Source organism: Patagioenas fasciata, chromosome 20 (genome assembly GCF_037038585.1).
Source record: "Patagioenas fasciata isolate bPatFas1 chromosome 20, bPatFas1.hap1, whole genome shotgun sequence".
Taxonomy (NCBI): domain Eukaryota; kingdom Metazoa; phylum Chordata; class Aves; order Columbiformes; family Columbidae; genus Patagioenas; species Patagioenas fasciata.
This window is the reverse complement of record NC_092539.1, coordinates 11,574,247-11,598,197: the sequence shown is the minus strand read 5'-3', so window position 1 is coordinate 11,598,197 and position 23,951 is coordinate 11,574,247. Positions and strand designations below refer to the sequence as shown.

General features: G+C 52.7%; 2 long non-coding RNA genes across 2 annotated transcripts in view; one reads left to right on the top strand and one right to left on the bottom strand.

The window, feature by feature from the left end:
• Nucleotides 1-2,881: 2,881 nt before the first annotated feature.
• On the bottom strand, nt 2,882-12,340 carry LOC139829526 (uncharacterized). The gene is made up of 3 exons (XR_011742035.1): nt 12,281-12,340; nt 6,194-6,397; nt 2,882-4,004 (listed from the first exon to the last, which is right to left on the bottom strand). It is a non-coding gene; the product is annotated as an uncharacterized lncRNA (long non-coding RNA).
• A 291-nt stretch (nt 12,341-12,631) lies between these two features.
• LOC139829512 (uncharacterized) overlaps nt 12,632-23,951 on the top strand; it is a 71,874-nt gene continuing 60,554 nt past the window's right edge. Inside the window, exon 1 of the long non-coding RNA XR_011742011.1 lies at nt 12,632-12,710. This is a non-coding gene — a long non-coding RNA (uncharacterized lncRNA). The remainder of the gene's footprint in view (nt 12,711-23,951) is intronic.

Below are 23,951 nucleotides of genomic sequence, written 5' to 3'. Positions count from 1 at the left end.
GCCTATAACAAATAGTTATTGTCCTTTGCAACTGCATCTTTATGTTTTCAGTGCATTAGTATAAACATATTTAGACTGGCAGATTCCATAATGTTATGCACTGCTACGTATAATGCCAGGAAATAATGCAATAAAATTAAAACAGTCCAAGTGAAATTTTCAGTTTGAAACAATTTCAATTTTTCTTAAAAAACAATTCTCAAAACAAAAACTAAGAAATCTGTCTACATATGGAACCCGAGAGTTCCCATGGTGGGACACCCACACGGAAGCTGCTGCGCCGCCAGCGCGGGGCCGGGCACCCCGGTGCTCACCCCGGTGCTCACCCCGGTGCTCACCCCGGTGCTCACCCCGGTGCTCAGGCGCCGACGCACCCGTGGCTGCGTCACAGCAGCCCCCCGGGATTTCTAATTGACTTGACATGTTATAAATTGCGTAACTTGGTTGTGATTGCTGTGAAGAATGGTACTTTAAAGGACTCAATATCTGTATATCTCCCTTTGATAAACATTGGCTTGCTGAGCTTAGATCTTATTTATTTACCCTTGGAGCAGGTTCATTACTATGTATTAGGTAGATATGACATATTTATGGAAATATGGGGACTCTTTATGGAATATATTAAGATTAAATAAATCATTGACTATGTGGTCAAGAACTACAGCAATCCTGATGAATGATCCCATGATTTTTTTTGATCCTTGCATAATTTTAAGAGCCATCCCCTTCGTCTTCCCGGACTCCTGCAGAATTCCCATTGCCCAATGCACTGGGCACTGCCAGCCCCGGCACAGGAGGAAAGCGGCAGGTCCTGCTGGGCACCCCGGCACGTCCAGGTACCCAAACCCAGCCCTGGCACAGGAGGAAAGCGGCAGGTCCTGCTGGGCACCCCGGCACGTCCAGGTACCCAAACCCAGCCCTGGCACAGGAGGAAAGCGGCAGGTCCTGCTGGGCACCCCGGCACGTCCAGGTACCCAAACCCAGCCCCGGCACAGGAGGAAAGCGGCAGGTCCTGCTGGGCACCCCGGCACGTCCAGGTACCCAAACCCAGCCCCGGCACAGGAGGAAAGCGGCAGGTCCTGCTGGGCACCCCGGCACGTCCCGGTACCCAAACCCAGCCCCGGCACAGGAGGAAAGCGGCAGGTCCTGCTGGGCACCCCGGCACGTCCCGGTACCCAAACCCAGCCCCGGCACAGGAGGAAAGCGGCAGGTCCTGCTGGGCACCCCGGCACGTCCCGGTACCCAAACCCAGCCCCGGCACAGGAGGAAAGCGGCAGGTCCTGCTGGGCACCCCGGCACGTCCAGGTACCCAAACCCAGCCCCGGCACAGGAGGAAAGCGGCAGGTCCTGCTGGGCACCCCAGCACGTCCAGGTACCCAAACCCAGCCCCGGCACAGGAGGAAAGCCACAGGTCCTGCCTGGGCCGGCGTCACCGACACCCTGGCACCCAAACCCAGCCGCAGGACCCTGCTTAGCACACTGAGAAATGGTCCTGATTCCCTTATCCCATGTCATCCACTCACAGTAATCTGCCACGTGCATCCATTAGCCAATGAATTTACGTATCTAATGGCGCATTTTCACAAATTAGTGGCAATTACGTTTAAACCAGCTTTTTTGATACAAATCAATGAGAGCCACAGCTAACGACGTACGTTATTTCACATATCCCTTGGCCTCAAGACAAACAGAGGCAGGCAGAGCGCAAACTGCAGCACGGTGCTGCCGACAGAGGGGCAGCAAAGGCTTTGCTGGTGTCCAGGTTAAACAGAGCGGAGCTACCACGGAGGCTCCATGGCCGCCCTCTGGCCTGTGGAATCCGAGTTTCTCATCTCTTCCTTTCCAATCCCATTTGTGTTTAATCGTTGGTACCCGGGGCTCCAGGCACCGGGGTTGGACTCGGCAGCGACCGGAGCACCTGTGCAGGGCATGCACCGTGTTTGCTTTTTGCCTCAGGACAACTAATAAAAACCTGTAAATATCAGGGGATTCTTAAGGATAGTTAAGTAGCAAACTATCTGTTGATAATAAAATTTGCTTGCTTCTCACAGATATCCAATTTGCCTGCTATCCAGAGAAAGGAATTGGGTGTCTGCTTCCTAAATTGTTTTAATCTCTGGCAAAGAGTGCTTCTGGCAGAGTCCCTCAGCTGGAAAATAGGAAATGAGTTAGAAACAACAGACAAACGTGAATAATGCAGAGCTTAAGATGTCTGATCTTGATCTCGAGAAGTGAAGTTCAAATAGACTCCTCAATCCAGCTGCGTGCCAGCACCCTGGGCAGGAGAGCGCCCTCGCTGGGGACAGGGACGCCGCGCCGGGTCTGGCAGCGACGGGCGCTCCCTGGCTGCCCGGCACGGGGCGAGCGGGGGCACAGCGGCACCTCGACAGGCACAGGCAGATGGCCCGGGCACCGGGGACTGACACGGTACCGCGGGCTTTCATACAAGCGATGGTTTTCTTCATCTTCCCTTTGAGGCATTTCTGCACGTGCCCTGCTGCCCCAGGCCCCGCCGCCGCCAGGGCGGGCGGCGCTGCCCAGCGCCCAGACACCCCCGCACGCCCCCGCCGCCAGCTGCACCTTTGCTTTCCCCTTCACAAACATCTTCTCCATAGCTCTTCAAACATTTCTCCACAATAGTCTTAAAGGATTTCAAGAAATCTTAAAATCTCGGTGGAAAAAACCCCACCTCCGCTTATCTCTGAGCAGCGAGGTTCTCTCTCTTATAACCCTGTTAGCAACACTCACAACACTGCGACACTAATTGAACTCTGGATGCAAAGAGGCCCCTGAGATAAACGTTGCCCCCTGACGCCAGGACAAGGCCTGCGGGAGCCCCCGCCCCGCTGCTGCGCCCCGGCGCGTGCCGGTGCCTCCTGCCGCGGGCAGAGCGCCCTCCGGAGCCGCTCGGGGACGGGCACCGCGCCCCTGCTGATCTCCACGCTCGGCAAGGACGGTGCTGGCGGTGCCACGCACCCGCGCTGCGGGGAAACGCTCCTTCCCATCGCACCGCGTGGAACAATTGGATGGGGAAAATCTTGATAAAACTTTAATTAGGAAAACGGACTCCATCTGTAACACATCCCCGTTCTCCCCGTGTATTAACCCTTTTGCCATAAATCTGCCACCCTTGAAGAAACCTGCCTTCCTCACAAAACCTACTCAGGGTTCACATTATTTTAATCAGTTAGAGGGGTTTAATACATTATTGATTTTTAGGAGAATTGAAAAAGCTCCCGTATTAAGTCCAGGTTGCTTATTCTTTCTGTATATGACATTCAGGTACTTGTGAAAAATTATACCAATTATGAAATCAGCCATTTACTGCTTCAAAGTGCAATCAGTTGTCACACTGGAAAGCACTTGCTCCTGAATATTATTAGTTGGGCTATGTGCACAGGAAAGTGCTGAGAGGAAAGACTTTAACCAAAGGGCAATTGCATGAAATTTACTTAGAAATAGCTATTTATCACCCTTGGATTTCCTACTGTTCAAATCCACTGCAGACACTTTATGGAATGAAACAGCCATCTCACCAACGTAACTCAGCCAACTGAGGGGGTTTTTTCCTCACTGACATTAAATGAAAAATTTAGAAGTCATTGTAACAGCTTAAAGATGCATTATCCTTTTTGATGTGCAATTTTAGCTTCATATCAAAAGCCATATAAAATAACCCCCGCACAAACACAAAAAAGGAACTTTTAAAAGTTTTATGACACGTAGTTCATCTTACCTTTTATACATCTAACAGGCACCGCATCTCCCGCTGTTCGCAGAGACCACTGCATGATTACCACGATGGGGGAGAAAAATATTGCCATAGCAGCAGCAAAGCCAGCCGAAGGAAGGATTAGTCTCTGGAGCCTGGGAAATGGAGGGGAGAAGCTGAGCACCACAGCACCAGCAAATTCCTCCGGAGCCGGAGCACAGTGCGATCAGGGAGAGCTGCCATTAGAGGAGCCTTCAGTTGTGTCACAGACCGCCACCATTAATGGGTTTTGCTGCAGGCAAAGTGAGAGGGAACATAAATTAAAGAGGGTACGTTCAAGAGAAATTTCTAGCTCAGTAAAGATGTCTTATCTGCTTGTTTTCCAGAGCGGACAAGAATTTCAGAAGGCAAGGTCAACTTCTTCTCAAAGCAGGAATGGAGCTGGTCAGCCTGGGAGCACCGGTGCAGCCCCACAAACATGCAGGACTGACACGTGTCCGATGTGACCATCGCTCCTGCTCCACCAGCAGTAGCTGGGACCACCGCTCTGGTTTGACCAGCGACAGGTGTGACCCACCGCTCTGGTTTGACCAGCGACAGGGGTGACCCACCGCTCTGGTTTGACCAGCGACAGGGGTGACCCACCGCTCTGGTTTGACCAGCGACAGGTGTGACCCACCGCTCTGGTTTGACCAGCGACAGGTGTGACCCACCGCTCTGGTTTGACCAGCGACAGGTGTGACCCACCGCTCTGGTTTGACCAGCGACAGGTGTGACCCACCGCTCTGGTTTGACCAGCGACAGGTGTGACCCACCGCTCTGGTTTGACCAGCGACAGGTGTGACCCACCGCTCTGGTTTGATCAGCGACAGGTGTGACCCACCGCTCTGGTTTGACCAGCGACAGGTGTGACCCACCGCTCTGGTTTGACCAGCGACAGGTGTGACCCACCGCTCTGGTTTGATCAGCGACAGGTGTGACCCACCGCTCTGGTTTGATCAGCGACAGGTGTGACCCACCGCTCTGGTTTGATCAGCGACAGGTGTGACCCACCGCTCTGGTTTGATCAGCGACAGGTGTGACCCACCGCTCTGGTTTGATCAGCGACAGGTGTGACCCACCGCTCTGGTTTGACCAGCGACAGGTGTGACCCACCGCTCTGGTTTGACCAGCGACAGGTGTGACCCACCGCTCTGGTTTGACCAGCGACAGGTGTGACCCACCGCTCTGGTTTGACCAGCGACAGGTGTGACCCACCGCTCTGGTTTGACCAGCGACAGGTGTGACCCACCGCTCTGGTTTGACCAGCGACAGGTGTGACCCACCGCTCTGGTTTGACCAGCGACAGGTGTGACCCACCGCTCTGGTTTGACCAGCGACAGGTGTGACCCACCGCTCTGGTTTGACCAGCGACAGGTGTGACCCACCGCTCTGGTTTGACCAGCGACAGGTGTGACCCACCGCTCTGGTTTGACCAGCGACAGGTGTGACCCACCGCTCTGGTTTGACCAGCGACAGGTGTGACCCACCGCTCTGGTTTGACCAGCGACAGGTGTGACCCACCGCTCTGGTTTGACCAGCGACAGGTGTGACCCACCGCTCTGGTTTGATCAGTGACAGGTGTGACCCACCGCTCTGGTTTGATCAGCGACAGGGGTGACCCACCGCTCTGGTTTGGTCAGCGACAGGTGTGACCCACCGCTCTGGTTTGATCAGTGACAGGTGTGACCCACCGCTCTGGTTTGATCAGTGACAGGTGTGACCCACCGCTCTGGTTTGACCAGTGACAGGTGTGACCCACCGCTCTGGTTTGACCAGCGACAGGTGTGACCCACCGCTCTGGTTTGATCAGCGACAGGTGTGACCCACCGCTCTGGTTTGACCAGCGACAGGTGTGACCCACCGCTCTGGTTTGATCAGTGACAGGTGTGACCCACCGCTCTGGTTTGACCAGCGACAGGTGTGACCCACCGCTCTGGTTTGATCAGTGACAGGTGTGACCCACCGCTCTGGTTTGATCAGTGACAGGTGTGACCCACCGCTCTGGTTTGACCAGCGACAGGTGTGACCCACCGCTCTGGTTTGATCAGTGACAGGTGTGACCCACCGCTCTGGTTTGATCAGTGACAGGTGTGACCCACCGCTCTGGTTTGATCAGCGACAGGTGTGACCCACCGCTCTGGTTTGATCAGTGACAGGTGTGACCCACCGCTCTGGTTTGATCAGTGACAGGTGTGACCCACCGCTCTGGTTTGATCAGTGACAGGTGTGACCCACCGCTCTGGTTTGATCAGTGACAGGTGTGACCCACCGCTCTGGTTTGATCAGCGACAGGTGTGACCCACCGCTCTGGTTTGATCAGCGACAGGTGTGACCCACCGCTCTGGTTTGATCAGTGACAGGTGTGACCCACCGCTCTGGTTTGATCAGTGACAGGGGTGACCCACCGCTCTGGTTTGATCAGTGACAGGGGTGACCCACCGCTCTGGTTTGATCAGCGACAGGTGTGACCGTCACTGCAGGGCACTGGGCAAGCGCAGCCCCTCACACACGTCGTTCACCAAGAGCCTCTTCCTCCTTCCCGCGTTTCTCCAGGTGAAATACACATCAGGAACGGCAGAGCTGAGCGGGTTCCGTGCTGGCAGCGTGGTGCGGTGCGCGGTGGTGAGCCTGAACACGGTCGCCCTGGAATACAAAGAGGGAATTCAAAGCAGCTCCTGACCCACTGGGTCTTCCAGCCCTAAGCAAGGACTGAAGCCACCTTCAAAATTAGAATAGGTTTAGAATTTCAGATCCAAATCAAGAAAGGGAAAGGAGGTGCCGAAGTGAGCTACCTTCCCAATGTCGTTCGGTGTGGTGTGGGTGCCTCAGCTGTCTGAAACACCGCATGTTACAGAATGCACCAACAAGAGTCTTAACAGGTGATGGCAACCAAGATCTGATAGTCTGCTTTATAGCACAGAAATAATGCAAAAACAGAACACTTACTGTATTTTAACTTAGCAAAAGGATTGTTATAATACCATTTAATTTAATAAATAGCAAAGTATTTATAAATGAACCATTTCATAAAGTGTTACCAATTTCTCCATACACAATAATATGATTTGCACAAACGTTTGTCCTTGAGGCAATAGAAATTTTCTTCGCAAATCAATCCTTACAAGGACTGTAATTAGTATCTGTTAAGGCAGCCAGCAGTACCTGTAGCTGCAGCTCTCCCATAAAAGCCTTGATTGCTGCAAGCTCTCACACACAGCTAACGACACAGAAGGAGAACGCACACGTTGTCTAGACTATTCATTTTAATCAGGCAAGAGTGATTTTTTGTGGCCCATTTGATATGACTTTTACACAAGATACAACCCCGCTCCACAGGGGCTGGCAGAAAAGGTCAACACTGCTGTACAAAAATACATTGAACGAAAGAGTTTAGAAAAGCCAAAACTACATTTAAGGACCAGCACTGTTCAGGCAGAGCTGCGGGCGCTACATCTATCTACTGATCTCTGAGAAATTTATGGATGTATAGTTTGTTTTGAATGTTCAAAAATTAAAAAGTCAGGGGCTGATTTTGTGCTGGCTTCCTCAGCGATTGAACGCAGATGAGAATCGCTGGGAGATGGTGCACGTTTGAGTTAAGCTGGGTTTTAGCAGATACTGTTCCCTCAGAAAAGGTTTCACACCCCAGGTGGGTCCAGCACAAACTGCCCAGGGACAGAGACCCACGGCCTGAGCCAGCGGTGCCCGAGGCTGCGGCTCCCAGCGCCGTGTCCCCGGGCGACCGAGCCACCCGCAGAGCCCCAGCCCGGGACACCGTCCCGCCGGGCCCCCTCCCGAGGATCAGGTCCGCAGCGTCAGGGTGCCTGCCCGAGCCCGCGGGAACACACTGAGCCCCGTGCCTCGCGTGGGTCAACCACGTCCACGGACAGCCCGAGCTGCCCCGAGGCCCCGGGTGCGCCAGGCTCAGGGCGCGGGGCCCCAGCGGAACAGCAACCCGCACCCGCACCAGCGCCGCGGGCCTGTTCCTGCGCTCGCGCTGGAGCAGCGCTCAGCCATGCCAGCTCCCTCCGGCTTAAATCAATGTTTTGCAGACTCTGTCATTATTGCATGCTGTTCCAAAGCAGTGTTTTGCTGGGTGCAGTTCAGCTAATACTGCTCTTGATGATTACTGCTAGTGGGAAATAAAATTAGCGACCCTCCCCAGCCAGCAGGAACACCACACACGGAGCTGGAGCTGCCTGCAACAGCAGCATACAAAGGCGGCCCTGCACAGCGCTGTGCTGCGGCTGGCACAGGACGTGGCATCGCTCGGCACAGCCATGGCCGCCCCGGCACGCAGCTCTGGGCCAACCTGGACAGGAGCCCTTTGATCCCTTGGACACAGGCATGAGTTGGGGTGCCCGTCTGTCAGAGGGGTCACCTGGATCACCCCGGTGCACTCTAAGTGCCACCAAATAGCACAGCAGGAGCCAGATCATTCTGTGAGTAGGGTCTAAAATGGCAGCTTCAGGTCCAAGCTCCAGCATTAATCATGCCATTCATCATCATTACCCACAGTCACACCAGTCGCTGCCCCAAAGGCGGTGGCAGGGGCTGATGCACTTTGTTGCTCTCTCCCTCCAAGGGAGGAGAGGCCAGGCATCAGTAAGATCATTGATCTGGAGCATTCGCCTGTCCTCCTGAGCAAGGAGGAGGTTAATTTATCACAGGATGGAGAAAACTCAGTCTTCAAATTCCCTGCTTGCTCTTAATTAAACAAAGACCAGGATGTAGGCTGAGCCCTACCGCGAGGACTGGAGGCAGTGGCTCTGCGGCAGAGCACGGGCCCGGCCTCCGGGAAAGGCTCCAGCGCAGGGGAACAAACCGACCCCTTCCCTCCCTGCCACACAAACACCTGGGACCACATCTGCCAGCTCCGAGCAGCTCCGACCCCCAGCAGATCGGCTGCTGGACCCTCACGCTCTCCAGAATGCACTATCTGCATGGAAAAGTGTATGCAGGAGGAGATGGTGCTTTAGAAACGGCACCTCTTCGGCCAGAGAGAAAATACAGCCGCAAGCCCAGCACTCACCAGCGCCTCCGGCTCCTGAGGGCCAACGCAGCAGTTTGTGTGTGTGGGACGGGACCAGCAGCTGCACAGAGCACCACGACACCAATGCTGCTGCCAAAGAGCTGCTACCAGCTTACCTGGGGTCTTTAAGCGAGGTGCCTCCTGCTCCGAGGGCAGAGCAATGTCTCTGGCATGGAGGGTGATGCTGAAGACACAGCTGGCAAACCGAACCATTGCTCAGGCATCCTCATACAGCCTCTTTGGGGCTGAGCATCCCAGGCCTGACACCCACCGCACGGTGGGGAACAGGGCACAGGAAAATGTCCATACCCACCCCAACCCACAGCCGCAGGTGCTGTGCAGCGGGTGCTCCGGAGAGCAGGAACAGCCAAGTCCATCACCAGCCTGACCGCGAGGCCGCCCGGAGACCTTGGCGTGCTCCACGAGGTGTGAGCGGAGGATCAATCCTGACCACCACTGTCCTCAGCTGGGCTGGCCCGGTCTGAGCTCAGGCCTCCCCAGACGCAAACCAAGCGCAGGTCCCCCCGGCCCACGGGAAACCACATCCGAGCGCCGGGCTCAGCACGGCCTGCAGGCTTTTCCCCTCCTGTCCACAGAGTAAATGAGGTGAGGAGAGCAATGCAGCGCGCTCACGCCTGGACCGACAGCCCGTGCTGCTCCTGGAGCCGCTGTGTGGTATTAAACAGACAAGACAAGCTTGCTGTCAGTTATCGGCCAAAAAAATAATGAAGGAACAAGGCGGCAGAGCAAAGCCAAGTCACCTGGACCAGCCGAGTGGAGAATCTAATTTCTCACAGGTTCCCAGCAGCGAAGCGTCTCGGTGCGCAGCCCCGACCCCGTGGCCGCTGCTCCGCCACCACCGGGCCGGGCTGCCCCGCTCTCATCTCCTAGAGCAGGGCTCGGGCACCACGGGAGTCAGAGGGTGACAGTCCCCGGTCACCGCACAGCCGGCAGCCTGGGCTGAGCACACGGGGCAGCATCAGGAGACCAGGGCTCTGGGAGCGCTCCCAGCCCCGCTCAGCCCCCCACAGCACAGCCCTGCAGCAACGGGGGGCATCTGGGAGTGGGGGGACCCATGGCCCCCACAGGGAAAACCTGCTGTCCTGGTCCTGAAGCCACCAGCACTACTTCAGTTTGCAAAGAGAGTGAGGGTTTGCAGGAAACTAAACTGTAAAGAGATCCCGATGCCAACAGAGCTGCCTGGACCAATTTTGGGCTCCTTCCATTTAAGTCTTTTTCCACCCCTTTGCTTCCAAAAGCCACTTCTGGGAACTCATCCCTGGTGCCAGTGCTCTGTGCTCAGTGTCACAGACAGGTCTGGAAAGCAGTCGGTGGTCTGGGACAGCCCCAACAATAAAACTCGTGCAGGAGCAGAGGGAATAAATCAGCTGCCAGGGAGGGCAAACACGCTGTCTCCTGGCACGGGTTAGTGCTGCGGCACCATCTCCTTCGTTACTCATCCTGGGGCAGAAATATGGGGCTGAGCTGTAAACCAGCTGGGAATTGGCTTCAGTCTCTCCCCCATTCCAGCACGTGCTAAAGAATTTACTTTCTGCTTTTTCCGTGCATTATCACAAGCGCAGTCTTGATGAGACGAAAACTACAAAACATCATGCAGCGACCACCAGGGTACCACGGACTGGCCAAATACTCATCTCTCTGGGCTGACGCTCAAATTTCAGACCCATTTTTAAGTTCATTCTTGTGAAAGGGAAGAGGCAAGGTGGTCCAGGCATAATAGATCCTTTCAAAAACGGAGCAGGGTAGTGTCAAACTGAAGGTTGGGACAATTCAGCTAACAAAGGCTGAGGTCTGCGTGGCCAGCAGCCCCCAGGAATCACTGCTGCAGGGGTCCCCGTGTCCCCAGGACAGAGCAGCCTGCCCGCCAGCACCCACCACAGCACCCAGGAGCTGCAGACGACTGGGGACCCGGCGCGGCCCCGGGCTCACCTCCCGCAGCGCGGGCTCACGGGGCTGGCACACGGACCCCGCTCCCCACGCCACCAGCAGCGGGTGCTGTGCTTGGCAGTGCTGCTGGCAGCACCTGCGCAAAGTGACACGGTAACAAACGGGCTGAAACAGCCGGTTTCTGCCTGGGAGAAATCATGCAGCCATTTCCAGCTCCACACCAGCATTTACAGCCAAGTTATAAACTCCTGTAAAATGCTGACAGACCCTTCGCTACAGCAGCACTAGCAGGTGCCCCATAATGAATGTGCTGAATGACCTACCAAGCAAAGTTATTGAGGCAAAAAGCACCGCAGTCATTCAGCAAACAATTAGAGAGCGTCCTGGTGGGGACAGTGTACTAACAAGGGAAGGAGCCCGAAGAGCTGAGTAAGCATCCTGCCTTCCCCCCAAATTCCTCCTCTTTCCCGCCTGGGCTCTGATCTATAGCGTGACTCACTGCAGCTCCAATAAAGCTTCAGAGATTGTTATGCTAAATGAGAAAAAAAGTAATTGCCTTTCCCCCATCTAGAACTCCAGATATATAACTTGGAGAAATATAATTAGCTGCTAACTTCAAAGATGCATTGGAATTTTTGTAATGGGCATTGAGACCCTGTATTAAAAAAAGCTAAAAGAAAAATGATACGCTCCTTCTTGTAAATGGAATAAGACTTAAAGGTTTTAATTAGGATTCACTATGCATCTGCAGCTAGGAAAACAGGAAAAATATCCTTGTAGGATCTTGCTGTTTGAAAAACACATATCGGGTAAGAAGCTTTCTGCAACAATAATTAAGCAGAGTGCCACTTTTTTGCCTTATGAACAATAATCATCTATTATTAAAAATAAGCTGTTCTCCTAACTCTATTTAAAATTATTTCAAACAGAGGGCGATCTCTACAACAAGAACCTGTGACGCTCACCGGCGTGCAGCGAGAATGGGGCACCAGTCGCACCACCTGCCCAGCCCGGGCGCAGGAGAGCGCGGGAGAGCGCAGGAGGGCACTGGAATGCTCCTTTGTGTCCCCACCCCGAGAGCGAGCCGGGCACCCTGGGGCTCCCCACACCAGTAGTCTTTTCTCCAGAAAATTCCCTGGGTGTCACAAAGCCTCACTGGCAATGAAGGAGCTACAGAAAGGGTTATTTCAGCCAGCTAGGAAAGGAGACGAGAGGCCCCCTCGCTCTCCTTGTGAGGCAGAACCGGCCCCACAAAGGGCTCAGCACCCCTTGGGGCACAGCTCAGAACACGCTGCCCGGGGGCTGTACGGGGCACTGGGGTCACCTGCGCCCCACGGGCTCCAGGGCCAGGAGCAGACGGGATGTTTGCCACGCCGCGCTGGCACAGGGCAAGGGGAGACCTACACTGGAAAGTTACGAGACAGGGAGAGCAGGGATCTGCAACTCCGTTTACTGTTTAAACCTCTTCTCACCAGAAAGCACCCTATACCTGCTTCACATGGGTACATTCACAGACAAAAAGACTCCTATTAGGAAAAAAGGCTTACAAGAGAAACATAAAACATTTTAAAACTTCTCTAGCCTACCTTCCAATGCTGCAAACAAGGGGCAGGAAGGGGCAGGAAGGGGGGGCCAGCTCCCATCAGGCCCCGGGACCCTGGCCACCGGTGTGAAATGCTCATTAGCAGCCCCAGGTGTGTGTCCTGGGACATTTTATCCCAGTAGCCCCACCCCAAGGAGGGGCCAAAGGGGCCCAGGCTGCCTATAAGTATGGGGGGCTCAGGAGCTGCCCCATTGCTGGATGTTGATGTTGCTGTAGCTGCAGCTGCTGCATTGCTGGATGTTGATGTTGCTGTAGCTGCCCCATTGCTGGATGCTGATGTTGCCGTAGCTGCCCCATTGCTGGATGCTGATGTTGCCGTAGCTGCCCCATTGCTGGATGCTGATGTTGCCGTAGCTGCCCCATTGCTGGATGCTGATGTTGCCGTAGCTGCCCCATTGCTGGATGTTGCTCTGGTGAGTCCTGCAGGAAAACTGTAATTTGCTCTGGGTCCGTGTTCTTATCTTGCTCCTGGGGTTTATGGTAGTTGTGTGGTGTTTGGTTGCTCCTGGGGTTTATGGTAGTTGTGTGGTGTTTGGTACATGTTGTTGTTGTTGTTGCTTTGTAGAAAAAGCTTGACTTATTTCTTAAGAAAAAGCCAAGTTTTGGTTTAATCTGAGTTTTGGCTCTTATGTGAGCTTGGACTAGACTGTAGAAAAAATGCTGTGAAAGGTGACTGTAGTTGGTGTTTGTTTCATATCTGTGTTTGGAATGACCTTCAAGAGCAGTGCACACCATCTGTGTTGAGGGAACAGGAAGGCTCAGTTTTCTTGTGTTTGCTGATGGGGAAGATGTTCAGTGTCTGAGCTGTTGCTGCAGTCCTGCTCCTCCTCATGGTTTGTGGAGACCAAACTGCAGAACAAAGTTTGGTTTTTTCCTGCTGCTGGACTTTTAATAAATCCTTTTCCTTTTAGGTTCTGTGTAGGCTAATTCTTGAGTGTCTGGGCTGCAGCAGCTGGAGCTCATCAGTCACTGAGCACTGGCTGGCTTGGCTGAAGGAGCAGGGCAGCACTGCTGTTCTTCCTGGCTTGGGGAGGCAGCCATGAACCACTGACTTAAACATTTGCTGGTCTACTCAGGAGCAACAGGAGATGCTTCTGTCACTTGGCTTATTTATTCATGAACAAGCTGGGGTAGCTGGAGAGCGCTAAAGTGTAACTTAGGGTCCCCATTCCCAGCAGTAACTTCCAAGCTGCCAAAGGGACTGGGCCATGGGGGAGCTGAGGGGCAGGGGTGCTGTGAGCTCACCCGTGTGCATGCGGGAGCAGGCAGTGTGTTCATCTCAGCTCACTGTGGAGCTGCCAGCTCAGTAACAAACCGGTACTGGGATGCCAAGCCATGGCAGTTGAAGCCTTTGAAGTTCAAAACACTCTTAGTGCTGGGAGCTTGCAGGAGGTGGGCACCGTGTCCCCGTGTCCTGCCAGGGCCAGCCCAGCGCATGTGGCTGCAGGGCAGTTCTGCTGGGCTCCTGCCTCCCCGGGGGGGTCACAGGGCTTCTGGTGCTAATGTGTGGCTTATTCTTTGATGCTGTGGGTTGTAATTTATCTTGTTAAACTGGGCCTTGTTGGATTGCTGATAAACTGTGATATAGGCTGTTGCCTTTAATGAGTTGTTGTGGTACAGGCTGACCAGGGGAGCTGCTGCAGGGATGGGGCTGTGCTGGGAGAAAGAGGGCTGGGGGTTTTCATAGGGAAGAGAGGGTTGCTGGGTTTTAGCAAGCCTGAGCTGATTTTCCATTTTTAAGGAGAATTCCAGGTATGCATTCTCTAGTATGAAATAATGAATTCCTGTTTGATGTGTTCCTTGCATAATGTTAACCACAAGCTCATCTCTAATCTGAGCTACACAGGAGCTCATCACCACATAGCTTGAGAAATCCTTTATTGTGTATGCATGGGCAAGCGCATTATAAATACAGAACTTGGCAATAGCTCCTGCCTGCCTGACAGCCGCGGAGGGGCTGGTGCCGTGGGGGGCAGCCCCTTGCTGGGGGGCTCCCCCATCCCAGGGAGGTCTGGCACAAACTGTTTGCTGCACAAAGCTGGTTTGGTTCAAAGGTCTGCACTTGCCTGTTAAAGAGCAAAAGGAAGAAGGTGGTTTATTTTATAAGAGATCCTTGGTTTAGTTCTTAGATGTTACACTGCCTGTTTAGGTTGCATCTCAGACTGGAGACTTGTCCGGTCTGGCTCTGTGGCCCTGGCTCACCTGCTGGCCGCGGCTCCAGGAGCGGTGCTGGCAGCGGCACCTCCGTCTCCATCTCTCACCCACACACCACAGTGGTGCTGTCTTTGCCCTTCCGGTGCTGCTCTCCCCGGGCATCGCGGTGTCAAGCATTGCGGTGTCACAGCATCGCCAGCGTGGGCATGGAGCTGCTGCCCGTCCGTGTGCCCTGCGTGAGGACACAATACCGAGTGCTCCGAAAGAATTTATTTCCACTAGCGAGTGAATTGCCCATAACTCACGACAAGCAGAGCCTCGAGTGATGATGAAGGTCAGCCCATCAGATTCAGAAATAAATTGTATCCTATTACAGCCTCCTATTAGGAGTCTATTTATAGCAGGGGTTTGCAAACTGCTAGAAGTTTGGAGGGCTTTTTGGTGGGGTTTTCGCTTGGTTGGTGAGGGTCTGAGGACACACAAAGCTCTGCTGCACGACACGCAGCTGTGCTGTTGGTGTAAAGCGGTCCTGGTCGCAGAGGGGCGCGGGGTCCGTGGAGGCGCCGCCTGGCAGCGCGGGGTGCAGGGAAACCCGCCTGTTCTGGAAGGCTTTGCTGTCTGCTCCAGCGCCGCTGCCGCGCTTCTGTATGGGCAGCACGGCTCGTTGCTGCAGGCAGAAAAGCAGTGCCTTTCTCCTCTATTTACCCCTCCTATTTACCATGCCACCGTAATCCCCAATTGATAGATAATGTGCAGGATGTAGTTTGCCATGGAAACAGAGCCCTAGTTCTTTACACTTTTTAAAAGATTAATATTTCTCAGCATGGCTTCATTATTCCGATATTAAAAAACATTAGTTATGTACCATTTCACAACCTTCACAGACCTTAGCGTGCCCTTTTGGGCACAAGCTTCCCTATAGGCAAAATAGAGAGATCCACCTGGTAGCACAGGGCAAAGCATCTGGTGGCATCTCAACTGCGAGGTCTTCCCTCTCCACCCCGGGTGGCACCGTGACGTGTAGCACGTGTGTGTCCCCAGCAGTACTCTGGATAAGGAAAAGATGGAGCTGCTTCTAAAATACCACACGTGAGTGTGCAAGCTCGCAGCCGGCGGGGCTGGCATTGCGGTGGAGGTCGCGCAGAGCCCAGTAAGCGCCAGGAGTCGCGCCCCTGGCAAATGAGAGAAGCTACAGATTTTAGTGTTGTCTTCTATCTCCTTGAAAAATATTTGGACTTCCAAAGGGTCTGGGGCAGAGGAAAATTGCTGTGAATTAATCTGCCTTATTCTGTTGAAGAGCACATTTTGGGGAAAAGCATGTGAGGCTGCTTTTCCTCCCCCGTGCCCGCCGTCGGGAGCTGCCCGCGGAGGGGCCGCGCTGGTCGGCGCTCAGGACCCCCGGTGCTCAGGACCCACGCGCCCGGGGTGGGTGCGGAGCTGTGTGTGATAGCTCGCTTGGGTTAAGGGGGTGGTTCCCTCACGCTGGGGATGGCTGGGAGTTCAGTTCCTTGAAGGTGAAATAAGAAAACCAGTTGTCTTCTAAACCTCATAAATCTGTACAGCAAAAGGTTTGGGCAAAAACGTATTTTATTGTTTTTCCTGTCAGAAACACAGAATTAAGGGCCATGTGACTTGGTAATTGCTGTGGACTTTTTTCTGACAATAAACATTAAACTTAAAACTGTATTAAAATCATTTGACAATTTTTATGCTTTAACAGCTGAGAGTGAATAATGTTTTTTGCATATAAAATACCTTCTCTTGTCAGCCTATAAAACTGTCAAATAAATTCATCAAAAAAGATTATATAATTAAAAGTCACTTCTTTTCTTTCTCTAGTTTAGTTGGAATTATTTGTTTGTCACTTTTTCAGGACTAAATTGCTGCATTCAGAGACAACTTTCTTTGTTAAGACTATTATGAAATGTATGATTCTTACAAAGGAGCCCAACTTTCTCCTCTAATGTATCAATTCAATATCACTTTTCAGAAAATACTTTTAGATAGTACTGTTTCTAAAAAGCTATTTTATTCTGAAGATGAGCAGGAGCAGTAATAGAAAGCATCCAAATGTAGAAATGGTATTTTTATTATTGAGCAGCATATAATTTATGGGAAATTGCTGAATTAATTTTATAGCAAAGTAAATTGTTAGCACTTCAAATTGCAGATTCTCTCAAGTGGGAGCCGTGCAGGGGTTGAAGAGCTGCAGTGGCAGTGTTGGTTTTTATCTAAGGGTGATGGGGAGAGGGGGTCGGGTGGCGGCACCTGCCCCGGCGGGGACGGCGCCCCGGGTGGAGGTTTGCGGGGGGACCCCCTGTCCATCCCCACGGAGGTGCCGTTACCCCCGTCCTGGGGGACCCGTGGGGGCGCCCCTGCCACCCTCGCTCGGGAAGGGCTGTTGAGACTGCACACGTTCTCCTAACAAGTCGCCTCTGCTCTTCAGTGATGAGAAACCGTGAACTTCTCAGGGCTGGGTGGATTTGGGGGTGACTGGATTTTCAAGGCTGGAGGGTGATAATGGCTTATTGATCTGTTGTTAAGTTATTGGAGCCTTAATGGAGGCAATAAAGCAATAGTGTGCGTTGCTGTCACAGGGCTGCAGAAGCTGGGAGAGTAATTAAGCACCTTCCTCGGCATGCGAAGGGGAGGGGGCTGGTGGCGGCCCCCCTGCTGAACCCGCTGTCCCTGTGCAGGGACCTGCCCGGGGTGGCCACGGAACAGCCAGGTCCCTCATCCCGGGGCTCTGCTGATGGTGCCTGTGGTCCCTGTGGAGAATTCCACAGCTGATCCAAGGTGTGCTGGTGTGAAATGCCACGCTGCGGGTTGGATGTGCCCTGCAGGTCCTGTTGCTGGCTCCCGAGGGGTGTTTGGCTGTGTTTTGTAGGATTTTGGTGCTCTGCTGACAAAATGGGCCCTTGCTCAGCAGCCCTGGCAGAGATGCTGCTGTGGGTGCAGGTTGAGGGGATGCTGACCTCGCACAGGGCTGGGGGTTGCTGGCTTGGTGCTGTGTTTCTGATCTGATAAATCATGAAATCTGGGTTTATTGTGAGTGATGATTTAATAAATGGTGTGGGGGGTTCATGCTAGGATGCACTGCAGCTGCTGCTTCCCCTGGTTTCAATAGGTCCTGCTTGCCTGGGAGCTGGGAGGCAAGGCTGATCTGCTGCAAGTATTGTCTGTTGGTATGGTAATTATCATCTGTGATTAATCCTGCTCATGCTGAAAACTGTGCAAGCCTTTTCCAGAGGGTTCGTCTTCATGTTTGCTTCTGCTCTTCTTGTGTAATATGAGTTGACGTGAGCTATTGTTGAAGGAAGATAGACAGAGGTGTCTGTCCCAAAGGGGTTTTTAGTGACAGGCTGGGATGACTAGAAGTGTCCTGGCAGAAGATGAAATCTCACGAGGCCGAGGGTCAGGGTGGCTGATCCAGCTGCTTTTCAGGGTGCTGCCCTGTGATGAGGGTCAGTGAAGCCCAGCTTTCCTTCCCCTCGTCTGCCCACCCAGCACTGTGCTCAGAGGAGCATCCATGCCGTGACCATGCCAGGCTGCGTCCCCGTGCCGCGAGCATCCGTACCTGTCCCACTGTGGTCAGCCTGAGAATCCTTCTGCTGGAAAGGCACAAATATTTATCTGTGAAAAGCTGGAAGTACCTATGAAATTCTCTGGACCCTCAAGAGTTCCACAGTCGTCATTTAGGCAAGTTCATGCTCCATTAAAAACAGTTATTTAATACAATAATCATTCAATTAAAAACCTCTTGAAGTGACTGCCAGAGCCTATTTGTATCAATACAATATTTTAATTGTGAAAAGGCTAAATGCGGACCCGCCAACTGTGATTGTCAAGAAAACGATGCTGGAATGTGTACTCAGCGCGAGGGAGGCGCTGGCCATGGAGCTGGTCCTTGGGCAGGAGCCGGGGGCAGCTGCACGGGCAGGAGGGCAGGACCGCCCCCCCAGCTGCCCCGAGCTGGGGCGGTGCCGCTGCGGCAGCGCCCGGGACCAGCGGCCCAGCTTCTCTGGAGTCTTCACGCGGACGCTGCTGTGCGGGAGCAGCCTGGGCGCCGGATGGGGATGGGATGAGCGAGTCAGGCCAGCTGCTCCCACCACGCGGTCAGGGTTGTCTGGTGGAGCAGGAAACCTCTGCGCGGGATTCCTGCTGCTGTTCGCAGTCCCGCACCCTGCATTTTGCCTCATCACACAGGTGCCATCACATAAATATTCCAGTCACTATTGCTTACTGTCAGACCCAATTTAGAAAAGTACCTGTCTGTTACAAATATTTTATAGTACTTGAATATGCAATTTATGTAACATGCCCAGCAAAAGAAATCCATTATACGGTTTTGTCTGATTGCAATTCTGGCATTGTAACAGTAGGAAAAAATTAAATTATTCTAGGAAGTTGCAGTCCGTGATGAAGACCTGGCCGCCCTTCTCTGAGAAGGAGCCAGTGCTCCCTCAGCTGTGCCAGTGCCACCACACGAGCGCGGTGTCCCCGGCCTCGCTTCCCCGCTGCCGAAGGAGAACTGGCCTGCCCTGAGGACCCATCAGCACTGGGTGCGTGGGGGCGCGGAGCTGCTGCCCTGGGGCGCCTGGGCAGGGCTGCTGTGACCACCCCCCCTCTCAGCATCCTCCTTGGCAGGGCTGGGGAAGAGCCTGTTGCTCCCACCCTGTTCCCAGCAGCTGGAATTAAGGGCAGGTAATGGTTCTGCTGCTCTCGCACCTGCTGTCATTGAATTCCCATTACCCATATCTCTGGCTTCGCATTCATTTACATTTTGCAAAGTTGCCTCTCTTTTACCTTGCTCTGATTAGGTCTGTCTGAAGTAAATTACTGAGTTCATTGATCTGAACAGTTTTATTTCAGTTGGGATGAAACATACCCAGTGTGTGGCCTTGGGAGTGACCATATATCCAGGGCACACCAGGGACGTGTCCCCCCAGCCCTGCTGAGGGCCCAGTACACCACAGCTTCTCAACTGCTGATCCGGGTTAAACCTTTTGGTAGCGCCAGAACAAATGGAGTGGTAGGAAAAGATATCGTAGATTAACTCAGACTGGAAGGGACCTGAGGGGGCTCTGGTCTGAGGTTTGGGGCAGAGCTGCTCGGGGTGTCCTCCTGGCCCATGGGTGCTCGGCTGGGGCTGCAGGCGAGTGCTGGGGGGCCACTGTCAGGAACCTTCGCTTTCCTCATCTGAGTTAAAAAGCAGTGGGGTCCCTGTTCTTGCCGGTGTGGGGTCAGCACCCCGGGAACCGCGTCCCACAGCTGCGGGAAGGTGCTTGAAATGGGCGTCTGCTCCTGCAGGAAACGTCTTCACGAGTGTTTGGGGAGGAAAAACCAGGTCAGAGTACAGCAGAGAGTATTTATTTCTGCTGGGACTTTGTGTATTACTTGTGGTATATTTTATGGATGGAGTCGGTCCCATATGTCTTGGGGAAGGCGTTTGGCTAAGCAATGTGTTAACAGTTAGTGTGCTAAGGAGCCATTGTTTGGGTACTTTAGTTTTGACATTTAAATGCATTTTTCAAATACAGTGAGATGAATGTGATGTCACCGGGGAGTCGCGAAGGACTCTCAAGCATAAAAGCAGACGGCTGGGTTTCAATCTTTAACAGTGCACCGGCCTCTTATCCCTGAAGTCCCTCCAGCAGAGGCTGTGGTGTGCTTTAGGTACCCGGGCTATCAGAGGTTTTTATCCACTCATGACACTCTATATGAAAGAAAAATGTGTGTAATGCAAAAGTGATATTTAATGCCACTCAGACCTTATTTTGTTTGACCATGGGAAATCTAGAGGCTAAAGATCTTTGCAGGCTCTGGCAAGAGGCAATGGGTCACACACACAACGGGGCTGGACTCAAGTGTTTATTTTTACTGATCTATGACTGCCACAGAATATCAGGATTTTATGGTTTTACTCTGCAAAACATGAACTGGTAGCATGTGGGTACCCTAGGAGGATGGCTGTGAGAAAGTGTCATTGAAACCGAGTGCAGAGATCCCACGTCTGAAAATAACACGACACTGTTTTAAAGAAGGTATCTAATTGCACAAGCACAGAGAACGGGAGTGTGCTTTCCTTTCAAGGGGAACAGCGTGACTCCTGCGTTCAAACGACTCGATTCATCACACTGTGCCTCTGGAACATTTCTTACAAGTTAAAGCAGACAATTTTAAATCTTAGCTCCACCTTTTTATAATTGTGGTGCGTTCTCCGGTGTATAATGGCTGCAGTGAGCACTGTTCTACGCGTCAGAGCTGGAGGAACAATCCTGACTGTTCTGTGGGTGGGACTGGGTCCCTCTGGGGTGCTGTTGCTCCGAAGCGAGGGTGCTGATTTTCGTGAGAAATCCCCGGGGCTGCTGCATGGGCACCTGAGTGCTTGGGAGTTTAAGTGCATAAAAAAGATAAGGTTAGGTTTCTAAATATTTGGGGAGTATTTGTTACTGACTTGTGAACATGTTGGATTTTCCATTCACAGCGCACAGTTAGCAGCTCTGGGGGTGTCTCTGGCTGCCCCTGGGGACCAAGGGGATGGGGATGGGCGGGAGGGTGATCCTGGGTCCTCTAGAGCCTGGTTTTTATTTTCTAGCAGGAAAACAGGTCCCGTATGGCTGGGTGGTGCCCAGCAGTGGGGGGTGGTGCCCAGCACGGTGGGACAGCTCCAGGGCTCCAAACAGGCACTGTGAGCGAAGGGCTCCGGGATCAGCCCGGGAGAGCCGAGGGAGGGAAGCGGAGACGGGTTTACCTCATGTAATCAGCAGAAGGAACCGGAGAATCGTATCTCTGGTGTAAATCAGTGGAGTTCAATGGTTACCCCAGAGATTAATTTGTCCTTGTGTCTTGTATTCTACCAAGAACACCCAGTGCTTTCATTTTTAAATATTAATGAAGATCAGGAATTTTTCCACTGGAGAGGATTCATTGTGGAAATGTAGAAGTACCTCCCAAAGTTAACCCTTTGAAGGCCGACAGCGCAGCATCTGCAGGCTCGGTATAGCGTGGACGTGTTTGCAGGTGTCTGGGGGAGTTTCCTGTGTGAGCACTGGGCCCTGTGGACCTGAGCGTGTGAGGATGGATGGGGTGACCCATGCGCTGGGCCCCCGGGGCAGCTTTTCCTGGCAGGCTGGTCCAGGGGCGCCGTGCGCTGTGACACGTGTCCCGGCAGCGCCTGGCGACCTGCCCCTGCCAGCACGCTCCCGTGGCACACAGGGCTCGCCAAGGGGACCGCGAGACTTGGGTTACTCTGCCACCCCACACAGATGACACTCTCACTTATTTCAATGAGTTTCTTTACATGTACTTTTTTCCATTTGGAAAACATCTGTAGACTGTAGCTTTCAGAGGGTTTTATCTTCAGGGGAAGATTACAGATAAACATGAACAGGCTTTTAATTACAAGATACTGATTGTTGGTTTACACAGCAATATTTGTTCAGTAAATTGCTAATTAATGCAAAGAAAGCACCATGTGACTTCAAATATTTGCTTCCATTTACACTACAAAAATATTTTGGTTTTCACATTGATGACAATAGATGAGATTTGAGGGCCAGGCAGGAGGGTGGTGCGGGGGGAGCCGTGCGGCGATGCTGCCGGTGGGCTCTGAAGGGCCGGACTTGCCCATCTCTCCTGGAGCCTCATGTGAACTCTCGTTGCAGCTCATCTTCCGAAAGCTGCAGGACTATCCCAGTGTGAGTCCTGCACGTGGGGGTATTTGCCCTGATGTTGATGAGCGTTTTGGGCACCCCTGGTCATGGCCTGAGGACGTGGTGGGTGCTTTTAATGCTCCAAGGCACTGAGTGTCACCTTGGTCCTGAGCAGCTGGCACCTGCCTCCAGCTGAACAGATTTCTACTCAGGCTGCCACCAATTAACTCAAAAGCACTGGTAAATATTCAGAAGTAAGAAAATGTTGTTGGAAGAGGCCTTTCCAACAGCTTTGGCGACGACACGTCCGATCCAGGGGGCAGCGCAGCCCTGGAGCGTGAAGTTCCTGGTAGCAGCAGCCGAGGACGTGCCGGGGTCTGCCTGGCTCTGCTCAGCTGCCCTGCAGCTGCCCTGTTGATACGGGGTAATTTATAGACATGCTGAAAAAGCTGGATTTATACCCTGATCATAGGAGAGAAATGCTAGTACATAAAATTTGTAGTACCTTTTGCAGTATATACCTAAATCTTTAATTTTTATAGCAGCTAAGAGAAAAATAAGCTTGCATACGGTACACACAGCATAAACTGGCCGTAAATCCCGGCCCTGCGAGGGGGGCCTGTTGATCCCTGCCCAGGCTCTTTGCACAAGTGCCGCAGCTGGCGGCTCTGGGCCCTGGCCGGAGCTGGAGCCGCCTTATTGCCCTTGATCTTCCTTGACCGAACTGAAACTGGAAATGCCAGTGTTGGCTGAGCTGAAGCAGAAGGGAACAGATCCCTGGTTTGGGATCAGCTGGAAGGTCCCGTTTGGCTGAGCAGGAGCCGTGGGGTCTCCAAGGACTTCCCTGATGTTTCTGTCTCTCCCTTTTGTAGGGTAAAGTGTAAATGAAAATGTTCATTTTCAAACAAAGTCCAATTTAACTGTCAAAATGAAGATATTTTCTTAGTAATGTAACTAGTTAAGGCAGAAGTTATTCACCGAGTCCAGGCCTTCCTGACCAGTGTCGGTTCCTCTGATGAGAGTAAATTCCTCATTTGTTGAAGAAATTAGCTGAATTCTCTGGGAAGTAAAGTTTTCCAGGCCATCTGGCTGGCGACTCCTCCTCATTGCATCTGGAGCCTGGCAGCAGAGTGAGATCCAACTGCTCCTTCAAGGAACTTGAGAGCTGGGGATTGGGCTGTAGCGCCTTGTACAGATGGTGCCAGACCTTAAACATTGGAAAAGTTAAAATAACTGTTTAAGGTCCCGAAAAAGCTGCTGAATGAGGAAAGATGGGAACTAATTTAAAATGTAACTGTGTCAAAGAAAGGGATTTGGGGTTTTTCCTGACTCTGGACCGTTGCAAGAAGCTGCTGTGGGCCCCGCTGACCCCCGGGGCGGTGATGGAGCCGTTGTGGTGTGAGCCAATGCAGGGCCCAGCCCGCGGCTCTGGCAAAGCACCTTCCGAGGAAATCCAAGAACCACTTGGAATGCCTCTGTCTGTAAGAGAGTGACATTTAGTGTTGCACTTTGAAATATGTATAAAGTACCACACAGCATAAAGACCCTAAAGGGACCCATGAGCCGAATGAGATTTCCATGTCAGCACCAGTCATGACCTTTCCTTTACTGCATCTGTTTAAGTACAGAAAACACGGTTTTGTTATAAAGTCAAGTCAAAACAGGGGTGCAGAGTAAAATATAATATATACTTAGGGCTGCCCTCAGGGACCTTTTTAATGGTTTCATATAAACCAATGTTCTGTTTACTGTAAGATATCTGTGCCACATGCACCCTGCCCTCTCCCTGCTGCTCCCAGGTTCCCGGTGGGGTCTCGGTGGCCATGGCCAGGGCTCTGTGTGCGG